Here is a 25,969-nt window from a genome sequence, read left to right as displayed (position 1 = left end):
ATTTCAAGCAAATGCCCGGATTGAGAGATATGAAGTCTCCAATAAGTTCTACAGCTGCAAAATGGAGGAGAATAGTTCTGTCAGTGAACATATACTCAGAATGTCTGGGTACCACAACCACTTAACTCAAGTGGGAGTTAATCTTCACTGATGATAGTGTCATTGATAGAGTTCTTCAATCACTACCACCAAGCTTCAAGAGCTTCGTGATGAATTATAATATGCAAGGGATGGATAAGACAATTCCCGAGCTCTTCGCAATGCTAAAGGCTGCGGAGGTAGAAATCAAGAAGGAGCATCAAGTGTTGATGGTTAACAAGACCACTAGTTTCAAGAAAAAGGGCAACGGGAAGAAGGGGAATTTCAAGAAGAACGTCAAGCAAGTTGATGCTCAAGTGAAGAAGCCCAAGTCTGGACCTAAGCTTGAGACTGAGTGCTTCTACTGCAAAGGGACTAGTCACTAGAAGCAGAACTGCCCCAAGTATTTGGCGGATAAGAAGGATGGCAAGGTGAAATGTATATTTTATATTCATGTTATTTATGTGTACCTTACTAATGCTCGCAGTGGCGCCTGGGTATTTGATACTGGTTCTGTTGCTCATATTTGCAACTCGAAACAGGGGCTACGCATTAAGCGAAGATTGGCTAAGGACGAGGTGACGATGCACGTGGAAAATGGTTCCAAAGTCGATGTGATCGCGGTCAGCACACTACCTCTACATCTAACTTTGGGATTAGTTTTAGACCTAAATAATTGTTATTTGGTGCCAGCGTTAAGCATGAACATTATATCTGGATCTTGTTTGATGCGAGACGGTTATTCATTTAAATTAGAGAATAATGGTTGTTCTATTTATATGAGTAATATCTTTTATGGTCATGCACCTCTAATGAGTGGTCTATTTTTATTAAATCTCGATAGTAGTAATACACATATTCATAGTATTGAAGCCAAAAGATATAAGTTTAATAATTATTAGTGCAACTTATTTGTGGCACTGCCATTTAGGTCATATTGGTGTAAAGCGCATGTAGAAACTCCATGCTGATGGGCTTTTGGAATCACTTGATTATGAATCACTTGATGCTTGCAAACCATGCCTCATGGACAAGATGACTAAGACTCCGTTCTCTGGAACAATGGAGTGAGCAACAGACTATTGGAAATAATACATACTGATGTATGCGGTTCGATGAGTGTTGATGCTCGCGGCGGGTATCGTTATTTTCTGACCTTCACAGATGATTTGAGCAGATATGGGTATATCTACTTGATGAAACATAAGTCTGAAACATTCAAAAGTTCAAAGAATTTCAGAGTGAAGTGGAAAATCATCATAACAAGAAAATTAAGTTTCTATGATCTGATCGTGGAGGTGAATATTTGAGTTATGAGTTTGGTCTTCATTTGAAACAATACGGAATAGTTTCTCAACTCACGCCACCTGGAACACCACAACGTAATGGTGTGTCCGAATGTCGTAACCGCACTTTATTAGATATGGTGCGATCTATGATGTATCTTACTGATTTACCGCTATCGTTTTGGGGTTATGCTTTAGAGACAGCAACATTCACATTAAATAGGGCACCATCGAAATCCATTGAGACGACACCATATGAACTGTGGTTTGGCAGGAAACCCAAGTTGTCGTTTCTTAAAGTTAGGGAATGCGATGCTTATGTGAAAAAGATTGATACGTCTCTGTCGTATCTATAATTTTTGATTGTTCCATGCCAATATTATTCAAGTTTCATATACTTTTTGGCAACTTTTTATATTATTTTTGGGACTAACATATTGATCCAGTGTCCAGTGCCAGTTCCTATTTGTTGCATCTTTTTTGTTTCACAGAATATCCATATCAAACGGAGTCCAAACGGAATAAAAACTTATGGATAATTTTTTGGAATATATATGATTTTTGGGAAGAAGAATCCACGCGAGACGATGCTCGATGGGCCCATGAGGTAGGGGGCGCGCCCTGGGGAGGCAGGCGCGCCCCTGACCCTCGTGGCCACCCTGTAAGGCGGTTGGTGCCCTTCTTTCGCCGCAAGAAAGCTAATTTACGGATAGAGATCGTGTCAAAATTTCAGCCCAATCGGAGTTACGGATCTCCGGGAATACAAGAAATGGTGAAAGGGAAAAAAAATCTGAGAACGCAAAAATAGAGAGAGACAGAGAGACAGATCCAATCTCGGAGGGGCTCTTGCCCCTCCCACGCCATGGATGCCATGGACCAGAGGGGAAACCCTTCTCCCATCTAGGGAGAAGGTCAAGGAAGAAGAAGAAGGAGGGGGGCTCTCCCCCCCTCGCTTCCGGCGGCGCCGGAACGCCGCCAGGGGCCATCATCATCACCGCGATCTACACCAACACCTCCGCCATCTTCACCAACATCTCCATCACCTTCCCCCTCTATCTACAGCGGTCCACTGTCCCGCAACCCGCTGTAATCTCTACTTGAACATGGTGCTTTATGCTTCATATTATTATCCAATGATGTGTTGCCATCCTATGATGTCTGAGTAGATTTTCGTTGTCCTATCGGTGGTTGATGAATTGCTATGATTGATTTAATTTTCTTGTGGTTATGTTGCTGTCCTTTGGTGCCCATCATATGAGCGCGTGCGTGGATCACACCATAGGGTTAGTTGTATGTTGATAGGACTATGTATTGGAGGGCAAGAGTGACAGAAGCTTCAACCTAGCATAGAAATTGATGCATACGGGATTGAAGGGGGACCAATATATCTTATTGCTATGGTTGGGTTTTACCTTAATGAACGTTAGTAGTTGTGGATGCTTGCTAATAGTTCCAATCATAAGTGCATAGAATTCCAAGTAAGGGATGACATGCTAGCAGGGCCTCTCCCACATAATACTTGCTATCGGTCTAGTAAAGTAGTCAATTGCTTAAGGGGCAATTTCGCAACTCCTACCACCACTTTTCCATACTCACTATATTTACTTTATTGTTTCTTTATCTAAACAGCCCCTACTTTTTATCTACGTACTCTTTATTATCTTGCAAACCTATCCAACAACACCTACAAAGTACTTCTAGTTTCATACTTGTTCTAGGTAAAGAGAATGTCAAGCGTGCGTAGAGTTGTATCAGTGGTCGATAGAACTTGAGGGAATATTTGTTCTACCTTTAGCTCCTCGTTGGGTTCGACGCTCTTACTTATCGAAAACTGTTGCGATCCCCTATACTTGTGGGTTATCAAGACCTTTTTCTGGCGCCGTTGCCGGGGAGCAATAGCGTGGGTTGAATATTCTCGTGTGTGCTTGTTTGCTTTATCACTAAGTAATTTTTATTTGCTGTTCTGAGTTGTTTTCTATCTTTAGTTATGGGTAGGGAACGCAAAATACCAAAAAAATTAGTTGTACCTACTGAACCAATGGTTGAAGAACCACTCAAAATCTATCACACTACTGAAGCTTATTACTTGGATCATCTTCGGTCCCTTTGAGCTCGTGCCGAAACCCCAACTAGCTTGATTGAGGGCAAATCTTTAGATGAGCATGCTTCTTATGTGCGACACCGTATATCTGAAAAAGGGAAACTATTATGGGGTGAAATTCAACGTTTGCAATGCTATGCTTGGAATTTATGTGAAATATATGATTTTACTTATTGCTCTGAAAACCCTAAGAAACACCTTCCCTACCAATGTGAGTTTATTGATAATGGAATCTTATCTTCATATGCTAAGGGTGTTTATAATTACTATGATGTTCAACAAATTGAAGAATTTGTTGCTTTTAAGGGTGCTTTTGAAATTGATTCTTTGATTGAAAAGTATGATGCTACTCTTTAAAAATCTGAAAATTTTGCCATATTTAAATATTGCTATGATAATTATGCTTCTAATGCCTATGTTCAACCATATATTGAGTACTACTCCGCTGTCCAAGAAGAGACTAATATTTTGCAGGAGTCTATGGAAGAAGAAATTGATGAAACTGTGAGCTCATTGGATGAAAAAGATGATGAGGAGAGCGAAGAACAAAAGGAGGAAGAGCGGATTAGCTACCCATGCCCACCTTCTAATGAGAGTAACTCTTCAACTCATACATTATTTAAATTCCCTTCGTGCCTACCGGAGGATGATTGCTATGATGATTGTTATGATCCCGTTGATTCTTTTGAAATATCCCTTTTTGATGATGCTTGCTATGCTTGTGGACAAGATGCCAATATGAATTATGCTTATGGAGATGAACTTGCTATAGTTCCTTATGTTAAACATGAAGTTGTTGCTACTGCACCCACGCATGATAGTCCTATTATCTTTTTGAACTCTCCCAACTACACTATATCGGAGAAGTTTGCACTTATTAAGGATTATATTGATGGGTTGCCTTTTACCGTTGCACATGATGATTTTGATGAATATAATATGCATGTGCTTGCTGCTCCTACTTGCAATTATTATGAGAGAGGAACTATATCTCCACCTCTCTATGTTTCCAATACAATAAAATTGCAAGAAACTGTTTATACTATGCATTGGCCTTTACTTTGTGTGCATGAACTGTACTTTTATGACATGCCGATGCATAGGAAGAGAGTTAGACTTCGTCATTACATGATATATGTTACCTTGTGCTCACTACTAAATTACAAATCGTTGCTAATTAAAATTGGCTTTGATATACCTTGGGATCCGGGTGGATCCATTACTTGAGAACTATAGGCCTAGCTTAATGGCTTTAAAGAAAGCGCTGCCAGGGAGACAACCCGGAAGTTTTAGAGAGTCATTTATTTCTGTTGAGTGCTTTCATATAGTTTAAAAACAACAAAAATAAAGAGGGGAACCCAAAACTTTTTCGAAAAGGAAAGTGGAAGTGAGAAAGACAAGCATTGTTGAAGTGGGAGAGCTCCTTGAACTTTGTTCATGCTCACTGAAACTTTGTGAATCTTGATTACAGAAACTTTTCAACAAAAATAATTATCCCCTTGTACAATTCCATTGTATTATAAAAATAATGTGCCAATGTTTGCCTTTAGCATGTTTACATTTGCTTGATGGTTTGTACGGTGCAGGACGGAAACTTTGGCTGTAGTGCGCGATTTTACTTTTTTAGCTGGAACGTCAAATGGTTCTGATTCTTCTTGCACTGCCTTCCTATATAAATTTTTTATTTTGCCTAATTTTGGTAGAAGTTTTCAAGTATCTGAAGTGTGGTGAATGTTCAGATTATTACAGGCTGTTCTGTTTTAGACAGATTCTGTTTTTGATGCATAGTTTGCTTGTTTTGATGAAACTATCAATTTATATTAGTGGATTAAGCCATGAAAAAGTAATATTACAGTAGACACAATGCAAAAACAAAATATGAATTGGTTTGCAACAATACTTAGAGTAGTGATTTGCTTTATTATACTAACGGATCTTACTGAGTTTTCTGTTGAAGTTTTGTGTGGATGAAGTGTTCGATGATCGAGAAGGTCTCGATGTGAGAAGAAGGAAGAGAGGCAAGAGCTCAAGCTTGGGGATGCCCAAGGCACCCCAAGTAAATATTCAAGGAGACTCAAGCGTCTAAGCTTGGGGATGCTGGGAAGGCATCCCCTCTTTCTTCAACAAGTATCGGTATGTTTTCGGATTCGTTTCGTTCATGCGATATGTGCAATCTTGGAGCATCTTTTGCATTTAGTTTTCATTTTTCTTTTTATGCACCATGCTGGTATGAGATAGTCCTTGGTTGATTTATAGAATGCTCATTGCACTTCACTTATATCTTTTGAGTATGGCTTTATAGAATGCTTCTTGTGCTTCACTTATATCATTTGAAGCTTGGATTGCCTGTTTCTCTTTACATATACAACCGCCATTTGTAGAATGCTCTTTTGCTTCACTTATATTTGTTAGAGCACGGGCATATCTTTTTTAGAAATAATTAAACTCTCTTGCTTCACTTATACCTATTTAGAGACATGACAAGAATTGGTCATTCACATGGTTAGTCATAAAATCCTACATAAAACTTGTAGATCACTGAATATGATATGTTTGATTCCTTGCAATAGTTTTGCGATATAAAGATGGTGATATTAGAGTAATGCTAGTGGGTAGTTGTGGATTGTAGAAATACTTGTGCTGAGGTTTGTGATTCCCGTAGCATGCACGTATGGTGAACCGTTATGTAACGAAGTCGGAGCATGATTTATTTATTGATTGTCTTCCTTATGAGTGGCGGTCAGGGACGAGCGATGGTATTTTCCTACCAATCTATCCCCCTAGGAGCATGCGCGTAGTACTTTGTTTCGATGACTAATAGATTTTTGCAATAAGTATGTGAGTTCTTTATGACTAATGTTGAGTCCATGGATTATACGCACTCTCACCCTTCCACCATTTCTAGCCTCTCTAGTACCGCGCAACTTTCGTCGGTACCATAAACCCACGATATACCTTCCTCAAAACAGCCACCATACCTACCTATCATGGCATTTCCATAGCCATTCCGAGATATATTGAAATGCAACTTCCATCATCAGCATATTCATGACTTGAGCATTCATTGTCATATTGCTTTGCATGATCGTAAGATAGCTAGCATGATGTTTTCATGGCTTGTCCATTTTTTTGATGTCATTGCTACGCTAGATCATTGCACATCCCGGTACACCGCCGGAGGCATCCATATAGAGTCATACTTTGTTCTAGACATTGAGTTGTAATATTGAGTTGTAAGTAAATAAAAGTGTGATGATCATCATTATTAGAGCATTGCCCCAGTGAGGAAAGGATGATGGAGACTATGATTCCCCCATAAGTCGGGATGAGACTCCGGACTTTACAAAAAAATAAAAGAGGCCAAAGAAGCCCAAATAAAAAAAAGAGGCCAAAGAAGCCCACCAAAAAAACCAAAAAAAAAAAACAAAAAATGAGAGAAAAAGAGAGAAGGGGCAGTGCTACTATCCTTTTTCCACACTTGTGCTTCAAAGTAGCACCATGTTCTTCATATAGAGAGTCTCTTGAGTTATCACTTTCATATACTAGTGGGAATTTTCATTATAGAACTTGGCTTGTATATTATGATGATGGGCTTCCTCAAATGCCCGAGGTCTTCATGAGCAAGCAAGTTGGATGCACACCCACTTAGTTTCAGTTAGAGCTTTCATACACTTATAGCTCTAGTGCATCCGTTGCATGGCAATCCCTACTCACTCACATTGATATCTATTGATGGGCATCTCCATAGCCCGTTGATACGCCTAGTTGATGTGAGACTATCTTCTCCTTTTTTTCTTCTCCATCATCATATTCTATTCCACCTATAGTGCTATGTCCATGGCTCACGCTCATGTATTGCGTGAAAGTTGAAAAGGTTTGAGAACGTCAAAAGTATGAAACAATTGCTTGGCTTGTTATCGGGGTTGTGCATGATGTGAATATTTTGTGTGGTGAAGATGGAGCATAGCCAGACTATATGATTTTGTAGGGATAACTTTCTTTGGACATGTTATTTTGAAAAGACATGATTGCTTTATTAGTAGGCTTGAAGTATTATTGTTTTTATGTCAAATGATAGACTATTGCTTTGAATCACTCGTGTCTTAATATTCATGCCATGATTAGATATGTGATCAAGATTATGCTAGGTAGCATTCCACATCAAAAATTATCTTTTTTTATCATTTACCTAATCGAGGACGACCAGGAATTAAGCTTGGGGATGCTGATACGTCTCCGTCGTATCTATAATTTTTTATTGTTCCATGCCAATATTATTCAACTTTCATATACTTTTTGGCAACTTTTTATATTATTTTTGGTACTAACACATTGATCCATTGCCCAGTACCAGTTCCTATTTGTTGCATGTTTTTTGTTTCGCAGAATATCCATATCAAACGGAGTCCAAACAGAATAAAAACTGATGGAGATTTTTTTTGGAATATATATGATTTTTGGGAAGAAGAATCCACACGAGACGATGCTCGAGGGGCCCACGAGGTAGGGGAGCGCGCCCTGGGGAGGCAGGTGCGCCCCTGACCCTCGTGGCCACCGCGTAAGGTGGTTGGTGCCCTTCTTTCGCCGCAAGAAAGCTAATTTCCGGATAAAGATCGTGTGAAAATTTCAGCCCAATCGGAGTTACGGATCTCCGGGAATATAAGAAACGGTGAAAGGGAAAAAAATCTGAGAACGCAAAAACAGAGAGAGACAGAGAGACAGATCCAATCTCGGAGGGGCTCTCGCCCCTCCCATGCCATGGAGGCCATGGACCAGAGGGGAAACCCTTCTCCCATCTAGGGAGAAGGTCAAGGAAGAAGAAGAAGGAGGGGGGCTCTCTCCCCCTCGCTTCCGGTGGCGCCGGAACGCCGCCGGGGGCCATCATCATCACCGCGATCTACACCAACACCTCCGCCATCTTCACCAACATCTCCATCACCTTCCCCCCTCTATCTACAGCGGTCCACTCTCCCGCAACCTACTGTACTCTCTACTTGCACATGGTGCTTTATGCTTCATATTATTATCCAATGATGTGTTGCCATCCTATGATGTCTGAGTAGATTTTCGTTGTCCTATCGGTGGTTGATGAATTGCTATGATTGATTTAATTTGCTTGTGGTTATGTTGATGTCCTTTGGTGCCCATCATATGAGCGCGTGCGTGGATCGCACCATAGGGTTAGTTGTATGTTGATAGGACTATGTATTCGAGGGCAAGAGTGATAGAAGCTTCAACCTAGCATAGAAATTGATGCATACGGGATTGAAGGGGGACCAATATATCTTAATGCTATGGTTGGGTTTTACCTTAATGAACGTTAGTAGTTGTGGATGCTTGCTAATAGTTCCAATCATAAGTTCATAGAATTCCAAGTAAGGGATGACATGCTAGTAGTGGCCTCTCCCACATAATACTTGCTATCTGTCTAGTAAAGTAGTCAATTGCTTAAGGGGCAATTTCGCAACTCCTACCACCACTTTTCCACACTCGCTATATTTACTTTATTGTTTCTTTATCTAAACAGCCCCTACTTTTTATCTACATACTCTTTATTATCTTGCAAACCTATCCAACAACACCTACAAAGTACTTCTAGTTTCATACTTGTTCTAGGTAAAGCGAACGTCAAGCGTGCGTAGAGTTGTATCAGTGGTCGATAGAACTTGAGGGAATATTTGTTCTACCTTTAGCTCCTCGTTGGGTTCGACACTCCTACTTATCGAAAACTATTGCGATCCCCTATACTTGTGGGTTATCAAAGCTTCAACCTGATAAGCTCGAAGCCAAATCGGAGAAATGTGTCTTCATAGGATACCCAAAGGACACCATTGGATACACCTTCTATCACATATCCGAAGGAAAGATATTTGTTGCTAAGAATGGATCCTTTCTAGAGAAGGAGTTTCTCTCGAAAGTGTTGGAAATATGCCCTCGAGGCAATAATAAAGTGGTTATTATTATATTTCCTTGTTCATGATAATTGTCTATTGTTCATGCTATAATTCTATTAACGGAAACCGTAATACATGTGTGAATACATAGATCGTAATATGTCCCTAGTAAGCCTCTAGTTGACTAGCTCATTGATCAATAGATGGTCGTGGTTTCCTAACCATGGGCATTGGATGTCGTTGATAACAGGATCACATCATTAGGAGAATGATGTGATGGACAAGACCCAATCCTAAGCATAGCACAAGGTCGTGTAGTTCTTCTGCTAAACTTTTTCTAATGTCAAGTATCTTTTCCTTAGACCATGAGATTGTGATACTCCCGAATACTTTAGGAATGCTTTGGGTGTGCCAAACGTCACAACGTAACTGGGTGTCTATAAAGGTGCAGTACGGGTATCTCCGAAAGTGTCTGTTGGGTTAGCACGAATGGATACTGGGATTTGTCACTCCGTATGACGGAGAGGTATCTCTGGGCCCACTCGGTAATGCGTCATCATAATGAGCTCAGAGTGACTAAGGAGTTAGTCACGGGATCATGCATTACGTAACGAGTAAAGAGACTTGCCGATAACGAGATTGAACAAGGTATTGGGATACTGACGATCGTATCTCGGGCAAGTAACATGTCGATGGACAAAGGGAATTGTATAAGGGATTGATTGAATCATCGACGTCGTGGTTCATCCGATGAGATCATCGTGGAACATGTGGGATCCAACATGGGTATCCAGATCCCGCTCTTGGTTATTGGTCGGAGAGATGTCTCGGTCATGTCTACATGGTTCTCGAACCCGTAGGGTCTACACACTTAAGGTTCGATGGCGCTAGAGTTGTTATGGAAATAGTATGTGGTTACCGAATGTTGTTCGAAGTCTCATATGAGATCTCGGACGTCATGACGAGTTCCGGAATGGTCCGGCGGTGAAGTTTTATATATGGGAAGTCATCATACGGTCACCGAAAGCATTCGAGGGTTTGCCGGTATTGTACCGGGACCACCGAGGGGGTTCCGGGGGTCCACCGGGAGGGTCCACCTGCCCCGGAGGGCCCTATGGGCTGTATGTGGAAGGGAACCAGCCACTAAGTGGGCTGGGCGCCATCCCCCCTAGGCCCCATGCGCCTAGGGTTAAGGGGAAACCCTAAAGGGGGCGCCCCTTGGCTTGGGGGCAAGCCCCCTCCCCTTGGCCGCCGACCCCCTCTATATCTCATCTAGAGGGGCCGGCCCCTTCCCCCCTTCGCCATATAAATAGAGGGGAGGAGGGAGGGCAGCAACACCTCATCCAAGGCGCATCCCTCCCCCTCTCCTACACCGCCTCCTCCTCCGTTGAGCTTGGCGAAGCCCTGCCGGAGAACTGCAAGCTCCACCACCACGCCGTCGTGCTACCGGAGTTCTTCCCCAACTTCTCCTTCCCCTTGCTGGATCAAGAAGGAGGAGATGTCCCCGTGCTGCACATGTGTTGAACGCGGAGGCACCGTTGTTCGGCGCTTAGATCGGAATCAACCGCGATCTGAATCGCTGCGAGTACGGCTCCTTCATCCGTGTTCTTGTAACGCTTCCGTCTCGCGATCTTCAAGGGTATGAAGATGCACTCCTCTCTCTCGTTGCTAGTCTCTCCATAGATTGATCTTGGTGATGCGTAGAATTTTTTTAATTTCTGCAACGATCCCCAACAATGGCATCATGCGCTAGGTCTATGCGTAGTTTCTATGCACGAGTAGAACACAAGATGTTGTGGGTGTCGATTATGTCAATTTACTTGCCGTTACTAGTCTTATCTTGATTCAGCAGCATCGTGCGATGAAGCGGTCCGGACCGACCTTACACATACACTTACGTGAGACAGGTTCCACCGACTGACTTGCACTAGTTGCATAAGGTGGCTGGCGGGTGTCTGTCTCTCCCACTTTAGTCGGATCGGATTCGATAAAAAGGGTCCTTATGAAGGGTAAATAGAAATTGGCATATCACGTTGTGGTGTTGGCGTAGGTAAGAAACATTCTTGCTAGAAACCTATAGCGGCCACGTAAAAACTTGCAACAACAATTAGAGGACGTCTAACTTGTTCTTGCAGCATATGCCGTGTGATGTGATATGGCCAAAAGGGTGTGATGAATGATATATGTGATGTATGAGATTGATCATATTTTTGTAATAGGAAACACGACTTGCATGTCGATGAGTATGACAACCGGCAGGAGCCATAGGAGTTGTCTTAATTTATTGTATGACCTACGTGTCAATGAAAACGCCATGTAAATACTTTACTTTATTGCTAAATGTTAGCCATAGTAGTAGAAGTAACAGTTGGCGAGACAACTTTATGAAGACACGATGATGGAGATCATGGTGTCATGCCGGTGACGATGATGATCATGGCGCCCCGAAGATGGAGATCAAAAGGAGCAAAACAATATTGGCCATATCATGTCACTATTTGATTGCATGTGATGCTTATCATGTTTATACATCTTATTTGCTTAGAACGACAGTAGCTTAAATAAGATGATCCCTCGCTAAAATTTCAAGAAAGTGTTCCCCCTAAGTGTGCACCGTTGCGAAGGTTCGTTGTTTCGAAGATCCACGTGATGATAGGGTGTGATAGATTCTAACGTTCGAATACAACGTGTGTAAGCCAGATTTACACATGCAAAACACTTGGGTTGACTTGACGAGCCTAGCATGTACAGACATGACCTCGGAACATGAGAGACCGAAAGGTCAAACATGAGTCATATAGTAGATACGATCAACATGGAGATGTTCACCGTTGATGACTAGTACGTCTCACGTGATGATCAAACACGGCCTAGTTGATTCGGATCATGTATCACTTAGATGACTAGAGGGATGTCTGTCTGAGTGGGAGTTCATTAAATAATTTGATTAGATGAACTTAATTATCATGAACATAGTCTAAAATCTTTGCAATATGTCTTGTAGATCAAATGGCCCACGCTAATGTTTCCCTTATCTTCAACGCGTTCCTAGAGAAAACCAAGCTGAAAGACGATGGTAGCAACTATACGGACTGAGTCCGGAACTTGAGGATCATCCTCATAGCTACCAAGAAAGCATATGTCCTTGAAGCACCGTTAGGTGACGCACCCATGTTCCCCGCAACTCAAGACGTTATGAACGCCTGGCAGTCGCGTAGTGATGATTACTCCCTAGTTCAGTGCGGCATGCTTTACAGCTTAGAACCAGGGCTCCAAAATCGTTTTGATCAGCACAGAGCATATGAGATGTTCCAAGAGCTGAAAATGGTTTCCCAAGCTCATGCCCGGGTGGAGAGATATGAAGTCCCCAACAAGTTCTACAGTTGTAAGATGGAGGAAAATAGTTCTGTCAGTGAGCATATACTCACTATGTCCGGGTTACACAACCGTTTGTCTCAGTTGGGAGTTAATCTCCCAGATGACTCGGTCATTGACAGGATCCTCCAGTCGCTACCACCTAGCTACAAGAGCTTTGTGATGAACTACAATATGCAAGGGATGGAGAAGTCCATTCCTGAGTTATATTCAATGCTAAAATCAGCGGAGGTGGAGATCAAAAAGGAACATCAAGTGTTGATGGTGAATAAGACCACTAGTTTCAAGAAGGGTAAGGGTAAGAAGAACTTCACGAAGGACAACAAGGGAGTTGCCGCGCCCGGTAAATCAGTTGTCGGGAAGAAGCCAAAGAATGGACCCAAGCCCGAAACTCAGTGCTTTTATTGCAAGGGAAATGGTCATTCGAAGCGGAACTGCCCCAAGTACTTAGCGGACAAGAAGGCCGGCAATACCAAAGGTATATATGATATACATGTTATTGATGTGTAACTTACCAACACTCGTAGTAGCTCCTGGGTATTTGATACCGGTGCAGTTGCTCATATTTGTAACTCAAAACAGGAGCTGCGGAATAAGCAAAGACTGGCGAAGGACGAGGTGACGATGCGCGTCGGGAATGGTTCCAAGCTCGATGTGATCGCCGTCGGCACGCTACCTCTACATTTACCTACGGGATTAGTTTTAAACCTCAATAATTGTTATTTAGTGCCAGCCTTGAGCATGAACATTGTATCTGGATCTCGTTTAATGCGAGATGGCTACTCATTTAAATCTGAGAATAATGGTTGTTCTATTTATACGAGAGATATGTTTTATGGTCATGCCCCACTGGTCAATGGTTTATTATTATTGAATCTCGAACGTGATGTTACACATATTCATATTGTGAATGCCAAAAGATGTAAGGTTGATAATGATAGTCCCACATACTTGTGGCACTGTCGCCTTGGTCACATTGGTGTCAAACGCATGAAGAAACTCCATGCAGATGGACTTTTGGAGTCTCTTGATTATGAATCATTTGACACGTGTGAACCATGCCTCATGGGAAAAATGATCAAGACTTCGTTCTCCGTAACAATGGAGCGAGCAACCAACTTCTTGGAAATCATACATACTGATGTGTGCGGTCCAATGAGCGTTGAGGCTCGCTGTGGCTATCGTTATGTTCTCACCCTCACTGACAACTTAAGTAGATATGGGTATGTCTACTTAATGAAACACAAGTCCGAGACCTTTGAAAAGTTTAAGGAATACCAGAGTGAGGTAGAGAATCAACGTGACAGGAAAATAAAGTTCCTATGATCACATCATGGGGGAGAATATTTGAGTCACGAATTTGGCACACACTTAAGGAAATGTGGAATTGTTTCACAACTCACGCCGCCTAGAACACCTCAGCGTGATGGTGTGTCCGAATGTCGTAATCGCACTCTATTGGATATGGTGCGATCTATGATTTCTCTTACCGATCTACCGCTATTATTTTGGGGTTATGCTTTAGAGACTGCCGCATTCACTTGAAATAGGGCTCCATCGAAATCCGTTGAGACGACACCGTATGAATTATGGTTTGGGAAGAAATCTAAGCTGTCATTTCTGAAAGTTTGGGGATGCGATGCTTATGTTCAACTTGAAAAGCTCAAACCCAAATCGAAAAATGCGTCTTCATAGGATACCCTAAGGAAACTATTGGGTATACCTTCTACCTCATATCCGAAGGCAAGGTCTTTGTTGCCAAGAATGGACCCTTCCTGGAGAAATAGTTTATCTCGAAAGAAGTAAGTGGGAGGAAAGTAGAACTTGATGAGGTATTGCCTCTTGAACCGGAGAGTAGCGCAGCTCAGGAAGATGTTTTTGTGGTGCCTGCACCGACTAGAGAGGAAGTTAATGATGATGATCATGAAACTTTGGATCAAGTTGCTACTGAACTTCGTAGGTCCACAAGGACATGTTCCGCACTAGAGTGGTACAACAACCCTGTCCTGGAAATCATGTTGTTAGACAATGGTGAACCTTCGAACGATGAAGAAGCGATGGCGGGCCCGGATCCCAACAAATGGCTTGAAGCCATGAAATCCGAGATAGGATCCATGTATGGAAACGAAGTATGGACTTTGACAGACTTGCCCGATGATCGGCGAGCCATAGAAAATAAATTGATCTTTAAGAAGAAGACAGACTAATGTGACCATATATAAGGCTCGGCTTGTCGCTAGGGCTACCGACAAGTTCAAGGGGTTGACTATGATGAGACCTTCTCACCAGTAGCGAAGCTGAAGTCCGTCCGAATCATGTTAGCAATTGCCGCATTCTATGATTATGAGATATGGCAGATGGACGTCAAAATGGCATTCCTTAATGGTTTCCTTAAGGAAGAATTGTATATGATGCAGCCGGAAGGTTTTGTCGATCCTAAGAATTCCGACAAGATATGCAAGCTCCAATGCTCAATCTATGGGCTGGTGCAAGCATCTCGGAGTTGGAACATTCACTTTGATGAGATGATCAAAACGTTTGGGTTTACACAGACTTATGGAGAAACCTGTGTTTATAAGAAAGTGAGTGGGAGCTCTGTAGCATTTCTCGTATTATATGTGGATGACATACTATTGATGGGAAATGATATAAAATTCTTGGAAAGCATAAAGGCCTACTTGAATAAGTGTTTTTCAATGAAGGACCTTGGAGAAGCTGCTTACATATTAGGCATCAAGATCAATAGAGCTAGATCGAGACACCTCATTGGTCTTTCACAAAGCACATACCTTGACAAAATATTAAAGAAGTTCTATATGGATCCGTCCAAGAAGGGGTTGTTGCCTGTATTGCAAGGTTTGAGATTGAGCACGGCTCAATGCCCGACCACGGCAGAAGATAGAGAAAAGATGAGTGTCATCCCCTAGACCATAGGGTCTATTATGTATGCCATGCTGTGTACCTGACCTGATGTGAACCTTGCTGTAAGTTTGGTAGGAAGGTATCAAAGTAATCCCGGCATGGAACACTGGACAGCGGTCAAGAATATCCTGAAGTACCTAAAATGGACTAAGGATATATTTCTCGTTTATGGAGGTGACGAAGAGCTCGCCGTAAAGGGTTATGTCAATGCTAGCTTCGACATAGATCTGGATGACTCCAAGTCACAAACCAGATACGTGTATATTTTGAATTGTGGGGCAGTCAGCTGGTGCAGTTGCAAGCAGAGCGTCGTGGCGGGATCTACATGTGAAGCGGAGTACATAGCAGCCTCGGAGGCAACATATGAAGCAATCTGGATGAAGGAGTTCATTACCGACCTAGGAGTTATTCCCAAAGCACCGGGCCCGATGACTCTCTTCTGTGACAACACTGGAGCTATTGCCCTTGCCAAGGAGCCCAAGTTTCACAAGAAGACCAGGCATATCAAGCGTCGCTTCAACTCCATTCATGAAAATGTTCAAGATGGAGACATAGATATTTGTAAAGTGCATACATATCTAAATGTCGCAAATCCGTTGACTAAACCTCTTCCACGAGCAAAAAAGATCAACACCAGAACTCTATAGGTGTTCGATTCATCACAATGTAACTAGATTATTGATTCTAGTGCAAGTGGGAGACTGTTGGAAATATGCCCTCGAGGCAATGATAAAGTGGTTATTATTATATTTCCTTGTTCATGATAATTGTCTATTGTTCATGCTATAATTGTACTAACCGGAAACCGTAATACATGTGTGAATACATAGATCGTAATATGTCCCTAGTAAGCCTCTAGTTGACTAGCTCATTGATCAATAGATGGTCGTGGTTTCCTGGCCATGGACATTGGATGTCGTTGATAACGGGATCACATCATTAGGAGAATGATGTGATGGACAAGACCCAATCCTAAGCATAGCACAAGGTCGTGTAGTTCTTCTACTAAAGCTTTTCTAATGTCAAGTATCTTTTCCATAGACCATGAGATTGTGATACTCCCGGATACTGTAGGAATGCTTTGGGAGTGCCAAACGTCACAACGTAACTGGGTGGCTATAAAGGTGCAGTACGGGTATCTCCGAAAGTGTCTATTGGGTTGGCACGAATCGAGACTGGGATTTGTCACTCCGTATGACGGAGAGGTATCTCTGGGACCACTCGGTAATGCATCATCATAATGAGCTCAGAGTGACTAAGGAGTTATCACGGGATCATGCAGTACGTAACAAGTAAAGAGACTTGCCGATAACGAGATTGAACAAGGTATTGGGATACTGACAATCGAATCTCGGGCAAGTAACATGCCGATGGACAAAGGGAATTGTGTACGGGATTGATTGAATCCTCGACGTCATGGTTCATCTGATGAGATCATCGTGGAACATGTGGGAGCCAACATGGGTATCCAGATCCTGCTCTTGGTTATTGGCCGGAGAGATGTCTCGGTCATCATGGTTCTCGAACCCGTAGGGTCTACACACTTAAGGTTCGGTGGCGCTAGAGTTGTTATGGGAAATAGTATGTGGTTACCGAATTTTGTTCGGAGTCTCGGATGAGATCCTGGACGTCACGAGGAGTTCCGGAATGGTCCGGCGGTGAAGTTTTATGTATGGGAAGTCATCATACGGTCACCAAAAGCATTCGGGGTTTGCCGGTATTGTACCGGGACCACCGAAGGGGTTCCGGGGGTCCACCGGGAGGGTCCACCTACCCCGGAGGGCCCTATGGGCTGTATGTGGAAGGGAACCAGCCACTAAGTGGGCTAGGCGCCATCCCCCCTAGGGACCATGTGCCTAGGGTTGAGGGGAAAACCTAAAGGGGGCGCCCACTTGGCTTGGGGGGCAAGCCCCCTCCCCTTGGCCGCCGGCCCCCTCTAGATCTCATCTAGAGGGGCCGGCCCCTTCCCCCTTCGCCCTATAAATAGAGGGGAGGAGGGAGGGCAGCAACACCTCATCCAAGGCGCACCCCCCCTCTCCTACACCGCCTCCTCCTCCGTTGAGCTTGGCGAAGCGCTGCCGGAGAACGGCAAGCTCCACCACTATGCCGTCGTGCTACCGGAGTTCTTCCCCAACTTCTCCTTCCCCTTGGTAGATCAAGAAGGAGGAGATGTCCCCGTGCTGCACGTGTGTTGAATGCGGAGGTACCATTGTTCGGCGCTTAGATCGGAATCAACCGTGATCTGAATCGCTGCGAGTACGACTCCTTCATCCGCGTTCTTGTAACGCTTCCGTCTCGCGATCATCAAGGGTGTGAAGATGCACTCCTCTCTCTCGTTGCTAGTCTCTCCATAGATTGATCTTGGTGATACGTAGATTTTTTTTAATTTCTGCAACGATCCCCAACAGAAAGAAATGAGTGGGAGGAAAGTAGAACTTGATGAGGTAATTGTACCTGCTATCTTATTGGAAAGTAGTTCATCACAGGAATTAGTTAAAGTGATTCCTACACCAATTAGTGAGGAAGCTAATGATGATGATCATGGCACTTCTGATCAAGTTAATACCGAACCTCGTAGGTCAACCAGAGTAAGATCCGCAGCAGAGTGGTACGGTAATCCTATTCTGGAGGTCATGTTACTTGACCATGACGAACCTACGAACTATGAGGAAGCGACGATGAGCCCAGATTCCGCAAAATGGCTTGAGGCCATGAAATCTGAGATGGGATCCATGTATGAGAACAAAGTGTGGACTTTGGTTGACTTGCCCGATGATCAGCAAGCCATAGAGAATAAATGGATCTTCAAGAAGAAGACTGACGCTGACAGTAATGTTACTGTCTACAAAGCTCGACTTGTTGCAAAAGGTTTTCAACAAGTTCAAGGAGTTGACTACGATGAGACCTTCTCACCCGTAGCGATACTTAAGTCTGTCCGAATCATGTTAGCAATTGCCGCATTTTATGATTATGAAATTTGGCAAATGGATGTCAAAACTGCATTCCTTAATGGATATCTTAAAGAAGAGTTGTATATGATGCAACCAGAAGGTTTTGTCGATCCAAAAGGTGCTAACAAAGTGTGCAAGCTCCAGCGATCCATTTATGGACTGGTGCAAGCCTCTCGGAGTTGGAATGTATGCTTTGATAGTGTGATCAAAGCATATTGTTTTATACAGACTTTTGGACAAGCCTGTATTTACAAGAAAGTGAGTGGGAGCTCCGTAACATTTCTGATATTATATGTGGATGACATATTGTTGATCGGAAATGATACTGAATTTCTGAATAGCATAAAAAGGATACTTAAAAATAATTTTTCAATGAAAGACCTCGGTGAAGCTGCTTATATATTGGGCATCAAGATCTATATAGATAGATCGAGACGCTTAATTGGACTTTCACAAAGCGCAAACCTTGATAAAGTTTTGAAGAAGTTCAAAATGGATCAGTCAAATAAAGGGTTCTTGCGTGTGTTACAAGGTGTGAAGTTGAGTCAGACTCAATGCCTGACCACTTCAGAAGATAGAGAGAAAATGAAAGTCATTCCCTATGCCCCAGCCATAGGTTCTATCTTGTATGTAATGTTGTGTACCAGACGTGATGTGTGCCTTGCTATTAGTTTAGCAGGGAGGTACCAAAGTAATCTAGGAGTGGATCAATGGACAACGGTCAAGAACGTCCTGAAATACCTGAAAAGGACTAAGGATATGTTTCTCGTTTATGGAGGTGACAAAGAGCTCGTCGTAAACGGTTACATCGATGCAAGCTTTGACACCGATCCGGATGACTCTAAGTCACAAACCGGATACGTATTTTTATTGAATGGTGGAGCTATCAGTTGGTGTAGTTCTAAGAAGAGCGTTGTGGCGGGATCTACGTGTGAAGTGGAGTACATAGCTGCTTCGGAAGAAGCAAATGAAGGATTCTGGATGAAGGAGTTCATATCCAATATAGGTGTAATACCTAGTGCATCGGGTCCAATGAAAATCTTTTGTGACAATACTGGTGCAATTGCCTTGGCAAAGGAATCTAGATTTCACAAGAGAACCAAGCACATCAAGAGACGCTTCAATTCCATCCACGATCAAGTCAAGGAGGGAGACATAGAGATTTGCAAGATACATACAGATCTGAATGTTGCAGACCCGTTGACTAAGCCTCTCTCACGAGCAAAACATGATCAGTACCAAGACTCCATGGGTGTCAGAATCATTACAATGTAATCTAGATTATTGACTCTAGTGGAAGTGGGAGACTGAAGGAAATATGCCCTAGAGGCAATAATAAAGTTGTTATTTATATTTCCTTATATCATGATAAATGTTTATTATTCATGCTAGAATTGTATTAACTGAAAACATAGTGTTGGAAATATGCCCTAGAGGCAATAATAAAAGCATTATTATTATATTTCCTTGTTCATGATAATTGTCTTTATTCATGCTATAATTGTGTTATCCGGAAATCGTAATACATGTGTGAATAACAGACACCAACATGTCCCTAGTGAGCCTCTAGTTGACTAGCTCGTTGATCAACAGATAGTCATGGTTTCCTGACTATGGACACTGGATGTCATTGATAACGAGATCACATCATTGGGAGAATGATGTGATGGACAAGACCCAATCCTAAACATAGCACAAGATCGTATAGTTCGTTTGCTAGAGTTTTCTAATGTCAAGTATCTATTCCTTTGACCATGAGATCGTGTAACTCCCGGATACCGTAGGAGTGCTTTGGGTATGCCAAACGTCACAATGTAACTGGGTGACTATAAAGGTAGACTACGGGTATCTCCGAAAGTGTCTGTTGGGTGACATGGATCAAGACTGGGATTTGTCACTCCGTATGACGGAGAGGTATCACTGGGCCCACTCGGTAATGCATCATCATAATGAGCTCAGAGTGACCAAGTGTCTGGTCACGGGATCATGCATTACGGTACGAGTAAAGTGACTTGCCGGTAACGAGATTGAATGAGGTATTGGGATACCGACGATCGAATCTCAGGCAAGTAACATATCGATAGACAAAGGGAATAGCGTACGGGATTGATTAAATCCTCGACATCGTGGTTCATCCGATGAGATCATCGTGGAGCATGTGGGAGCCAACATGGGTATCCAGATCCCGCTGTTGGTTATTGACCGGAGAGTCGTCTCGGTCATCTCTGCTTGTCTCCCGAACCCGTAGGGTCTACACACTTAAGGTTCGGTGACGCTAGGGTTATGAAGATATGTATATGCAGAAACCCGAATGTTGTTCGGAGTCCCGAATGAGATCCCGGACGTCACGAGGAGTTCTGGAATGGTCCGGAGGTAAAGAATTATATATAGGAAGTGCTATTTCGGGCATCGGGACAAGTTTCGGGGTTATCGGTATTGTACCGGGACCACCGGAAGGGTCCCGGGGGTCCACCGGGTGGGGCCACCTGTCCCGGGGGGCCACATGGGCTGTAGGGGTGCGCCTTGGCCTAGATGGGCCAAGGGCACCAGCCCCTATAGGCCCATGCGCCTAGGGTTTCCACCATGGAAGAGTCCATGTGGTGGAAGGCACCCCTAGGTGCCTTGGGGGGGAGGGAAACCTCCCCTTGGCCGCCGCCCCCCCTAGTAGATCTCATCTACTAGGGCCGGAGCCCCCCTGGCACCCCTATATATAGTGGGGGGAGAGGAGGGATTTTATACCAGCCCCTGGCGCCTCCATCTCCCCCCGTTACGTCTCTCCCTCGTAGTCTCGGTGAAGCCCTGCTGCTGTGACGCCCTGCATTCACCACCACGCCGTCGTGCTGCTGGATCTTCATCAACCTCTCCTCCCCCTTGCTGGATCAAGAAGGAGGAGACGTCTCCCGTCCCGTACGTGTGTTGAACGCGGAGGTGCCGTCCGTTCGGCGCTGGTCATCGGTGATTTGGATCACGTCGAGTACGACTACATCATCACCGTTCTTTTGAACGCTTCCGTGCGCGATCTACAAAGGTATGTAGATGCATCTAATCACTCGTTGCTAGATGAACTCCTAGATGATCTTGGTGAAACGAGTAGGAAATTTTTTGTTTTCTGCAACGTTCCCCAACAGTGGCATCATGAGCTAGGTCTATGCGTAGTTCTTCTTGCGCGAGTAGAACACAATTTGTTGTGGGCGTAGATTTGTCAACTTTCTTGCCGTTACTAGTCCTTTCTTGCTTCAGCGGTATTGTGGGATGAAGCGGCCCGGACCAACCTTACACGTACGCTTACGTGAGACCGGTTCCACCGACTAACATGCACTAGTTGCATAAGGTGGCTGGCGGGTGTCTGTCTCTCCTACTTTAGTTGGAGCGGAATCGATGAACAGGGTCCTTATGAAGGGTAAATACAAGTTGACAAATCACGTTGTGGCTTTAACGTAGGTAAGAAAACGTTCTTGCTAGAACCCTAATTCAGCCACATAAAACTTGCAACAACAATTAGAGGACGTCTAACTTGTTTTTACAGCAAGTGGTTTGTGATATGATATGGCCAAAGTTGTGATGAATGATGAATGATCTATATGTGATGTATGAGATGTTCATGCTATTGTAATAGGAATCACGACTTGCATGTCGATGAGTATGACAACCGGCAGGAGCCATAGGAGTTGTCTTTATTCTTTTATATGACCTGCGTGTCATCAAGAAACGCCATGTAAATTACTTTACTTTATTGCTAAACGTGTTAGCCATAGTAGTAGAAGTAATAGTTGGCGAGCAACTTCATGGAGACACGATGATGGAGATCATGGTGTCAAGCCGGTGACAAGATGATCATGGAGCCCCAAGATGGAGATCAAAGGAGCTATGTGATATTGGCCATATCATGTCACGTTTATTATTTGATTGCATGTGATGTTTATCATGTTTTGCATCTTGTTTACTTAGAACGACGGTAGTAAATAAGGTGATCCCTCATACTAATTTCAAGAAGTGTTCCCCCTAACTGTGCACCGTTGCGACAGTTCGCTGTTTCAAAACACCACGTGATGATCGGGTGTTTTATTCAGACGTTCACATACAACGGGTGTAAGACAGATTTACACATGCAAACACTTAGGTTGACTTGACGAGCCTAGCATGTACAGACATGGCCTCGGAACACAGAAGACGGAAAGGTCGAGCATGAGTCGTATAGAAGATACGATCAACATGAAGATGTTCACCGATGTTGACTAGTCCGTGTCACGTGATGATCGGACACGGTCTAGTTTAACTCGGATCATGTAATACTTAGATGACTAGAGGGATGTCTAATCTAAGTGGGAGTTCACTAATAATTTGATTAGTTGAACTTAATTATCATGAACTTAGTCTAAATATTTTACAATATGTCTTGTAGATCAAATGGCCAACGTAGTCCTCAACTTCAACACGTTCCTAGAGAAAACTAAGCTGAAAGACGATGGCAGCAACTATACGGACTGGGTCCGGAACCTGAGGATCATCCTCATAGCTGCCAAGAAAGATTATGTCCTACAAGCACCGCTTGGTGACGCACCCGTTCTCCCTGCAGAACAAGATGTTATGAACGCTTGGCAGGCATGTTCTGATGACTACTCCCTCGTTCAGTGCGGCATGCTTTACAGCCTAGAGCCGGGGCTCCAAAAGCGTTTTGAGAGACATGGAGCATATAAGATGTTCGAAGAGCTGAAAATGGTTTTCCAAGCTCATGCCCGGGTCGAGAGATATGAAGTCTCCGACAAATTCTTCAGCTGTAAGATGGAGGAAAACAGTTCTGTCAGTGAGCACATACTCACTATGTCTGGGTTGCATAACCGCTTGACTCAGCTGGGAGTTAATCTCCCGGATGATGCGGTCATTGACAGAATCCTCCAGTCGCTTCCACCAAGCTACAAGAGCTTTGTGATGAACTTCAATATGCAGGGGATGGAAAAGACCATTCCTGAAGTATTTGCTATGCTGAAATCAGTAGAGGTAGAAGTCAGGAAGGAACATCAAGTGTTGATGGTCAATAAAACCACTAAGTTCAAGAAAGGCAAGGGTAAAAAGAACTTCAAGAAGGACGGCAAGGAGGTTGCCGCGCCCGGCAAGCAAGCTGCCGGGAAGAAGCCAAAGAATGGACCCAAGCCCGAGACTGAGTGCTTTTATTGCAAGGGAAGCGGTCACTGGAAGCGGAACTGCCCTAAGTACTTAGCGGATAAGAAGGCCAGCAAAACAAAAGGTATATGTGATATACATGTAATTGATGTGTACCTTACTAGTGCCCGTAGTAGCTCCTGGGTATTTGATACCGGTGCAGTTGCTCACATTTGTAACTCAAAGCAGGGGCTGCGGAATAAGCGGAAACTGGCAAAGGACGAGGTGACGATGCGCGTCGGGAATGGTTCCAAGGTCAATGTGATCGCCGTCGGCACACTACCTCTGCATCTCCCTTCGGGATTAGTTTTAAACCTTAATAATTGTTATTTAGTGCCAGCTTTGAGCATGAACATTGTATCGGGATCTCGTTTAATTCGAGATGGCTACTCTTTTAAATCTGAGAATAATGGTTGTTCCATTTTTATGAGAGATATGTTTTATGGTCATGCTCCTATGGTGAATGGTTTATTCTTTATGAATCTCGAACGTGATGCTACACATGTTCATAATGTGAAGTACCAAAAGAAGTAAGGTTGATAATGATAGTCCCACATACTTGTGGCACTGCCGCCTTGGTCACATAGGTGTCAAACGCATGAAGAAGCTCCATGCTGATGGACTTTTAGAGTCTCTTGATTATGAATCATTTGACACATGCGAACCATGCCTTATGGGTAAAATGACCAAGACTCTGTTCTCAGGAACAATGGAGCGAGCAACCGACTTATTGGAAATCATACATACTGATGTGTGCGGTCCAATGAGTGTTGAGGCTCGCGGTGGCTATCGTTATGTTCTCACCCTCACTGATGATTTAAGTAGGTATGGGTATATCTACTTAATGAAACACAAGTCTGAAACCTTTGAAAAGTTCAAGGAATTTCAGAGTGAGGTTGAAAATCAACGTGACAGGAAAATCAAGTTTCTACGATCAGATCGTGGAGGAGAATACTTGAGTCACGAGTTTGGCACGCACTTAAGAAAATGTGGAATAGTTTCACAACTCACGCCGCCTGGAACACCTCAGCGTAATGGTGTGTCCGAACGTCGTAATCGCACTCTGTTAGATATGGTGCGATCTATGATGTCTCTTACCGATTTACCGCTTTCTTTTTGGGGCTATGCTTTAGAGACTGCCGCATTCACTTTAAATAGGGCTCCGTCAAAATCCGTTGAGACGACACCGTATGAATTATGGTTTGGGAAGAAACCTAAGCTGTCGTTTCTAAAAGTTTGGGGATGCGATGCTTATGTCAAGAAACTTCAACCTGAAAAGCTCGAACCCAAGTCGGAAAAATGCGTCTTCATAGGATACCCAAAAGAAACTATTGGGTACACCTTCTACCTCAGATCCGAAGGCAAGATCTTTGTTGCCAAGAATGGGTCCTTTCTGGAGAAAGAGTTTCTCTCGAAAGAAGTAAGTGGGAGGAAAGTAGATCTTGATGAAGTATTACCTCTTGAACCGGAAAATGGCGCAACTCAAGAAAATGTTCCTGAGGTGCCTGCACCGACTAGAGAGGAAGTTAATGACAATGATCAAGATACTTCTGATCAAGCCCCTACTGAAATTCGAAGGTCCACAAGGACACGTTCCGCACCAGAGTGGTACGGCAACCCTGTCTTGGAAATCATGCTGTTAGACAACGGTGAACCTTCGAACTATGAAGAAGCAATGGCGGGCCCGGATTCCGACAAATGGCTAGAAGCCATGAAATCCGAGATAGGATCCATGTATGAAAACAAAGTATGGACTTTGACTGACTTGCCCGTTGAGCGGCGAGCCATAGAAAATAAATGGATCTTTAAGAGGAAGACAGACGCGGATGGTAATGTGACCATCTATAAAGCTCGGCTTGTCGCTAAGGGTTATCGACAAGTTCAAGGGGTTGACTACGATGAGACTTTCTCACCGGTAGCGAAGCTGAAGTCCGTCCGAATCATGTTAGCAATTGCCGCATTCTATGATTACGAAATATGGCAAATGGACATCAAAACCACATTCCTTAATGGTTTCCTTAAGGAAGAATTGTATATGATGCAGCCGGAAGGTTTTGTCGATCCTAAGAATGCTGACAAAGTGTGCAAGCTCCAACGCTCGATTTATGGGCTGGTGCAAGCATCTCGGAGTTGGAACATTCGCTTTGATGAGATGATCAAAGCGTTTGGGTTTACACAGACTTATGGAGAAGCCTGCGTTTA

The sequence above is a fragment of the Triticum dicoccoides genome, chromosome 5A (genome assembly GCF_002162155.2).
Source record: "Triticum dicoccoides isolate Atlit2015 ecotype Zavitan chromosome 5A, WEW_v2.0, whole genome shotgun sequence".
Classification (NCBI taxonomy): domain Eukaryota; kingdom Viridiplantae; phylum Streptophyta; class Magnoliopsida; order Poales; family Poaceae; genus Triticum; species Triticum dicoccoides.
This window is presented reverse-complemented; position numbering follows the sequence as displayed.